This window comes from Callospermophilus lateralis, unplaced genomic scaffold (genome assembly GCF_048772815.1).
Source record: "Callospermophilus lateralis isolate mCalLat2 unplaced genomic scaffold, mCalLat2.hap1 Scaffold_143, whole genome shotgun sequence".
Taxonomy (NCBI): domain Eukaryota; kingdom Metazoa; phylum Chordata; class Mammalia; order Rodentia; family Sciuridae; genus Callospermophilus; species Callospermophilus lateralis.
Genome location: NW_027512573.1, coordinates 553,374 through 561,146, shown reverse-complemented (window position 1 = coordinate 561,146; position 7,773 = coordinate 553,374). Strand labels below are relative to the sequence as shown.

The 7,773-nt window shown below is 46.2% G+C and overlaps 1 pseudogene; it reads right to left on the bottom strand.

Annotated features, from left to right (window-relative positions):
- Window positions 1-202: 202 nt before the first annotated feature.
- Window positions 203-7,773, bottom strand: part of LOC143387893 (E3 ubiquitin-protein ligase RNF213-like) — a 100,304-nt pseudogene continuing 92,733 nt past the window's right edge.

Genomic DNA, 7,773 nt, shown 5'->3' with positions numbered 1-7,773 from the left:
AATGTAACATGGAAGTTCTGGCATCTGCATGTATTCCAGAAACAGCTTAACTCTCAAAAAAAGCTGTCAGCTGGCACAGTACATGCTGGCCTTGAATTCAATGCTGTGCCAACACTTTCCTTCCAGGTGCTCCCAGAGGCACAGTGGAGGGGAGGGGAGGGGAGCTGTGTCTGCAGCACATCAAGAAATGGAGTGGAGAATCCTATTTTGCTTGCCTGTCCTGTTTCCGTGTAGCTGCCACTTTCCACACAGAGACACAGCTGGACAGCAGTATCTCTTCTGGGAACTGGGATTCCACTTCCAGAAGAACTTCATTCTCTTTGGTTTCCATGTAACTCATTAGAGTGTCCCTTAGGCTGTAAAATCAAGCACAAGAGATAGTGTTTAGAGCATCAGGAGCCTATCAGCTCTCACTCTTTCCAGGCATTGACAGGACTGAGGTGCTAAATAAGATGGGAAATACTGAGGGTCAGCTTAAGGTCAGCCAGCTACCAAGTTCCTGAGCTAGACCTGGAGTCCCAGGCTCAAGGCTTCTAGAGGAAGGAGCTTCCTCGATGATGCTCAGCTAGGCCACTTCAGGCACTCCACTGACGGGCCTGTCTGGCTGCATCAAAAACAAAGCTTTGCCATTCAGAAAAGGCAGGTATTCCCTCGAATGGTTTATCTTACCAAAGGTTGTAAATTCTCTAGGAAGGATAATTTAATTGTTCACAGGCATGTGCATTATGGCCTGAGATCAGAAATAGCAAGTGTAGTCTGACTGTCCATCCAGAAAACCAAGTGAAGTGAAATGCCTGCCTCATACCACATATAAAAGTGAACTAATGAAAGAAATGTGCAACATAGAACTATAAAAGCAGCAGGAGAAAACATGAGGATATTTTAGCACCCTGCGATGTGATAAGGAAGGCCTTTAGTGTATGTCCCCATGGTGGCTTTTTTTTGGGGGGGTACTGAGGATTGAACCCAGGGGTGCTTAGCCATTGAGCCACAACCTTAGTCCTTTTTAATATTCTATTTAGAGATAGGACCTTGCTGAGTTGCTTAGGGCCTCACTAAGTTGCTGAGGGTGGCTTTGAACTCACGATCCTCCTGATTCAGCCTCTAGAGCTCCTGGGATTGCAGGCATGCACCACTGCACCTGGCCCCACAGCGACTTTATGAAAAAATCCCATCAATTGACTTCTAATGCATTTGTAATGTGTACATCAGATTAATCTGTTCTATACAAAGATCTTTTAAAAATCATTAAGAAAGAGAAACTGGTTGGGTGTGGTGGCATATGCCTATAATCCCAGCATCTAAGGAAGCTGAGGCAGGAGGGTTGCAGAGTTGAGGTCAGCCTCAACAATAATGAGGTCTTATCTCAAAAAATAAAGAGCTGAGGATACAGCTCAGTAGTTAAGCACCCATGAGTTCAGTTCCTGGTACCAAAAGGAAAAAAGAGATCAACTGCCCTGTCCAATAACCAAAAGCTACCAAGAGATAATTCAGAGGATGATAAAAGTGGTGATAAATTTAAAAATGTGCCCAACCACACAAGTAGGTGGAGAAACAAGTGAAAATAAGATACAATTTTTTGGCCATTAGATTGACACAAATGTAAAATTAAGATAGTTTTGAATATCTTAGATTTCACACATTGGTGTAGCTTTTTCTACCTAATCTAAAATGTTTATCTCTTTGACATAGTTAGGTCCACTTGTTAGACAGAGGGTCCTGCTGTAAGTAGAACTACCTTCACGTCAATGGGAAAAAGCAAACATTCTGCACACCTGCCTGCCGGCAGGTATGCACACCATACCTCCATTCAGGATTGAAGCTGTCCTGGGTCTGAGTGTTTCTTAGTTTCAACACCATCATTTCATGAAGCTCTAGGAGGAAAGCATCCAGGTCTGTGTAATTCAGGAAGGCGCTGAGGAGCCTAGCACTTTCTGGGCTGAGGTCTGCTTTGTACTTAGAACTGATTTCCCTGAAGGGATCCTAAAAAAGATAAACAAGTGCAACATCAAAGCCTGGGAAGAGGGTGCATCTCCCTTAGTCTGGGCAGAGGCAGGGCAGACTCACTTTCTTCAGTCCCAGTAGCTGTTCCAATTTATGAGCAGAGAGGAACTGCCAGAGAGCAATGGCGTGTTTTAACTGACATCTGCTTAAGGCCTGGAAGAGGAAGAGAGTCCCAAGTAGAATGCAAAGGCTCACACCCTCCCTTGGTGCACACCAAGGACTCTGGGGGGTACCCCAGGGCACTCCTCCCTGTTTCCTCCATTTCCTGTCTTGAGGCCACCTCTGTTCCATCCAAGAGTCTACCTGTCTCATCTTGCAAACACATGAGTCTCCCCCTCCTGCAGCAGCTCAGTGTCTGTGAGCATCATGCAGCGTACAGGTAGCCAATGTCCTCAGTCACTTGTGCATCCCACTCTACTAGGTGGTCAGCACTGAGTGTCCATTCCTCTCCTCTCCCCAGTGTGTGCTGCTATTCTATGGACTGGCTAGGGGTGGGGTTCGTGACTGCCCCTTTCCAGGAGTGCCTGTATTGATGCTCCCTGTTTAGTGGCATTCTGGCAGGAAATTAAGATGAGATGATGCTGATTCTCCTTGAAAGGCATATGGGACCCACCTTTAAAATTGGAGTCATTTGGTCACCCATTCGCAGGATGTCTTGGACATACACATTCAGATGCATATTTGGATCCCCACCAACTGTGCCTAGAAAGCCCAGAGTGGCCTCTATAACAGACAGGGCTTCACAGACATCGCTGTAGGACTGAAGCTCTCCACTGATGGCATCCATGGCCGAATTGGGGAGAAGGCACTGAAACCAAAAGCAGGACAGAGGCTTGGGTCAGGCTATTATTTCTCCTACTTGTTAAGAGCCTAACTGTGAGCTGCCAGCAGGACCAGCTATTCAGCACTTGTGGTAAGAACTGATGCTTGTGCTTGAGCTGATGCTGAGTGTAGCAGCGTTTCAGACTTTGCACAGAAATGGGCCCGAGCTAACTGAATCCACCACATGACCCATGAGTACATGGAAAGGCACAACAGCTTCTCCATCTGTCAGTAGCAGAACCTAAGGAGCAGGAAGAAGTGAGTTCTCAACTTGTAGCACCATGGTCATGATATCATCATTAAGAAAACAACCCCCAATTGGTTGGTCTATACTCAAAGAAAGTTTGGTGATTGGCCATCCCGCTTGCTTCTCCAGAAAGCACTGGGCTCTTAAGGAGCTCCTGGGGTCCTTAGAGAGCCAGAGAGCCTGGTGCTCACAGCACACAGCATATGGGACTGGACTGTCCTTCTATATGTGAATGAAACCACCCTGCAAGTGAGGGTTTATTATGACCACCTGTGCCATTTTGTTCTTGATGTCCATAAAGAGATGTTCAAAGTTCCAATCATGTCTGTATACCAGCATGGGTATTCCCTAAGGTGAGAAAGAAAAAAAAAAAAGGTTTTGGAAATTAAATCTATAGTGCTATAGTGGAGGTTTCCATCTGATGACAGATATATTCTTCAACAGTGACTCAGTGACTAAGTACCAAACCGGACAGTATATTCCTGGGCAAGGAATGTAGCTTTGTTGTCTCCTGATGACTCTGTTCCACCCCCACTCGTTGGACACAGTAACACAAGAAATCCAGCCTGGCTACAGTGGCCTTGTGGATATTGCCCTGTAGAATAGTGTGTCTGAGGACCACAAGAGAGGAAGAGCACTAGAGGAACAGGAATGGGAATGTGCACATTTGTGATCTATCTTGTGACACTGAGCAGAGACTGTGCACAAGGCAGCCACTCTCGGGATGAATTAAAAATGGCTTTGGGCTTAAGCAACTGACAGCCTAATTGCAGGCAATGAGGGAATAAATACATCCTAGTATAACACCTGACTGGACCTGGAAGGATGAGGGCAGCCACTGGAAGGGACAGTGTGGAAGTGCCATTGTGCTCAGGGAGTCAGAAGGCAGGTCACAGGGTTTGATGCAGTAAGAAAGGAAGGGCCTGGAGACAGCTGGAAGGTTGGGCTGGGGTCAGGTGACAGGGCCTCTGTGACAGATGGGGGAGTGTGGTGGAGGCCATGTAATGCTGTCTATATGCTGTGGACTGGCTGGGAGTGGGGGTTCCTGACTTCCCCTTTCCAGGGGTGCCTGCACTGATACTTCCTACATGGTGGCATTCTGGTAGGAAACTAAGATGAAGTGGTGCTGCTGGCACTGGGCAGCTGGACCAAAGGCTAAATACTCTGATGTGAAGCCACAGCCATGGCAGTTAGAGGATGACGGAATGGGGAGGTCTGCACAGTGGTTTCTGGGTACCAACTACATATGCAACTGAAGGGGTGGCAGCAGTGATGGGTTTTCTTGGTGGTACCATTAACTGTAGTGGAAACCCAGTCCACTGAGACTTGAGACTGCCCTAGGGGACAGGTGCAGATGGTGATGGTGATATGGAAGAGAGCTGGGGACACTTCCCAGCCCAAAGAAGGCATAGGGACCACAGACCACCAGTGGGGAGGAGATAACACCGACGAGAGCCTGGGTGTCACTTAAGTCTGTTTACCCTGAAACCCACAGGGCTGACTGACACAAGAAAATCATTGACAGAGGGCCCAGCCTACCTTGAGGGTTAGCTGGGGCTTCCCCTGGAGGAAGCAGCTGCTAATCTGCCGCTGGATCTTCTCCAGGTCAAACTCCTGCAACGTCTCCCCACCTTGCTCCACTTGATACTGGCAGTTGGAGATAATCAGTGGAATCAGGTCTTGCTCCACTTCATAAGTGATAACATGCAAGTCAGTGACCTCTGAGGCATCCACGGAATAGCTGAGGGACACAAGATACAATTCTTGGGGTCCAGGGCAGGTGTATGGGGCCTAAGGCTTTGGTACATATGCTCCTGCTTCTGCCTTCATAGTGTGAGCATGTGAAAACCATGTGCAAACACGGGGCTTTGTTGATGAAGCCTGAGAGAGTGGGGACAAGAGCTGTTGCTGGCAGAGTCTGCAGCCAAACCTGGTGGCAGGGATGATGGGCTTCTGTAGTACCTGTTGTTTTCCTTGGAGAACTTCTCCACCATGTGGATGATTTCATTGTGAAGGTTAATCAAGTAGCTGACTAACGCAGTTGAGCAGAGACCCAAGCCCCGATGCTGGGGTAGGATGACCTCAAAATCTGTGTCCAGATCCAAGTCAGAGCTGCAGTAGTCTTTAGGTAACTTGATTTCACCTTTAAAAGACAGGATCATTCCTAAGTGGAGGGATTCTGCTCCAGGCTTTTGGGTCACAGCCTGGAGGCAGGGGAGGAGGAGGGCAGCCATGGGCAGCCGTTTCCATAGAGCTGGTCCCTAGCTGTTAAGTTTCAAGTGCTCTCAACTCTATTGTGATTCCATATTTATAGATTCAGGAGGACTGAGAATTACTTTGGAGGTTGATTCACGTATCCCAGGCACCTCCTGCAATAGATTGCAATTGCCACACACACAGCAGGGTGCTGGCAGAGCCACATGGAGGAGGACACTTACCATTGGTCTCCAGTGACCGCCTCAGTGCATTCCACGTGGATAGGAAGATGGTGATCCTGTTGTGGAATAGCTGCCTCAGCCCCTCTGTTGAACACAACACTTGGTAAGAGCCCCATAGAAACAACCCCTACCACTACCCTGACAAGAAACCACAAGGTGTGCTCCCAAGAACCTGACCCTGCACCTTCTTCACATTCAGTAGCATGCCACATTTCAAGTTTGAGGTTGTGTGAGAGCTGGAGACGGTGAGGGCTTTCTAGCCACAGCAGTGGCTCAAGGCATGTCTCTGGGATTTGGCATCATTTGCCTCATGTTCTAGCTTAGCATCTGAGCCCCACCCTCATGCCCTAACCTGAATGATCCTTTTGAACCACAACACATGGATGGTCCTGATCTTTTGTTGGAGCAGACAGCAGTCATACCTGAACTGTGACTGCTAATAAAACTCCTGATGGAACAGTATTCATCTTCTGGAACATCCTGGAATCGTTTTACTAGATCCCTTTGCAGGGCCAAAATCTCAGGTAAGAATTTCACCAGTCTTAGTTCTGCCTCCTGGAGAAGAGAAGATAGCTCAGTAACACTTTCTCTATTTAACTGAGGAACAACATGAGGTGTATAGATTTGGGGGCAGGCGGGGACTTTCTGTGTGGTTTGTGTGGTCAGTGGGTTGTTTTACATGATTATACCCTGAAACTTGCAAATGGGAAAGGGGAAGCCCATCCTCTCACCAAGTGGAGGGTTTTCAATATGTTAGACATGCCCTGCACCCGACCGATGTAGGATGAACAGGACCAAGTCCCCTCCCTCCTCCAATGAAAAGCTTCCTCAAGGGCTGAGCTGGGCCACCATCTCTCAGTTTGACAAGAATCAACTCTAGATGACCAAAGACCCAGATGTAAGACTTGACCTCTGAAGCTGTCAGCAGAAAAATAGAGGAAACACTCCAAGACATTGGCACAGGCAATGGTTTTCTGGATAGGACCCCAAAACCACCTTTACCTGACAGCTGGTAAATACCCAGAGTATATAACTCAAAAAATTTAACAACAAAAATATCAAAGCAATCCAATTTAAAAATAAGCAAATGATCTGAATAGACACTTCTTAAAAGAAGAAATACAAGTGTTTAACAAATATATGAAAAAATGCTCAATATCAGTAGCCATCAAGGAAATGCAAATCAAAACTATAATGAGATGCTATACCACCACAGTTAGAATGGCTGTTATAAAAAATAAGATAGGCATGGTGGCATCTGTAATACCAACTAATCAGGAGCCTGAGGCAGGAAGATCACAAGTTCAAGGCCAGCCTCAGCAAGTTCTAGGCCAGTCTGGGCAACTTAGTGAGACCTTGTCATATTGCGGGGAGCTAGGGATGGGGACTTAGCTCAGTAGTAGAGTATTTCTTGCCTAGCAAGCCCAAGAAGGCCCTGGGTTCAATTGCCAGTAGTATCCCACCCTAAAAAAATAAATGAACCCAAACATAAAATAACAAATGCTCACAAACATGAAGAGAAAATCGAAATCTAATATACTACTAGTGGACATGTAATTAGTACCTCATAATGGAGAATAGTATGGAGGTTCCTCAAACTAAGAAAAACCTACCATGTGACTCAACTATCCCACTTGAAAGAAAATTAGTGTATCAAAGAGGTACTGCACACCCATGTTTATGTGGCACCATTTACAATAGCTAAGACATGGAATCAGCCTAGAAGCCCATCAGCAGATGAATGGATAAAGATGTGGTTGATATACATAATAGAATATGATTTTAGCTGTAGGAAGAATGAACTCCTAATCATTTTCAGAAAAATGGATAGAACTGGAGGATGTTATTTTAAGTGAAGCCAGACACAGAGACAAGATCAGTGCATGCTTTAGGCATACACGGAAATATCGCACCAATTCCCATTAATGTGTATAACTAATGAATTTATAAAAGTAAATAATTTGGAAAAAAGTTTTAAAAATTGACTCTTGGGCCCACTGTTGGGTGTGATGCTGCTGGAAGGAAAGACCAAGGCCTGGGGCAATGGTAGCTGGTGTGATTCCTGGATTTTGTTCTGAAGATCCAGGATCCAGCATCCTCAGTCAAATAAAACTATGTCTTAAAAAGAGATCACAACACTACCATAAAATTCTTTCTAGTGTGAGCACAAAATATTTCCAAATCATTCTGCTCCCTGCCATGGTACTGGTCCATGAGGGAGGTGGTGAGAACTTCTACTGTGGCCCAGGAAAGCTCAAGTGG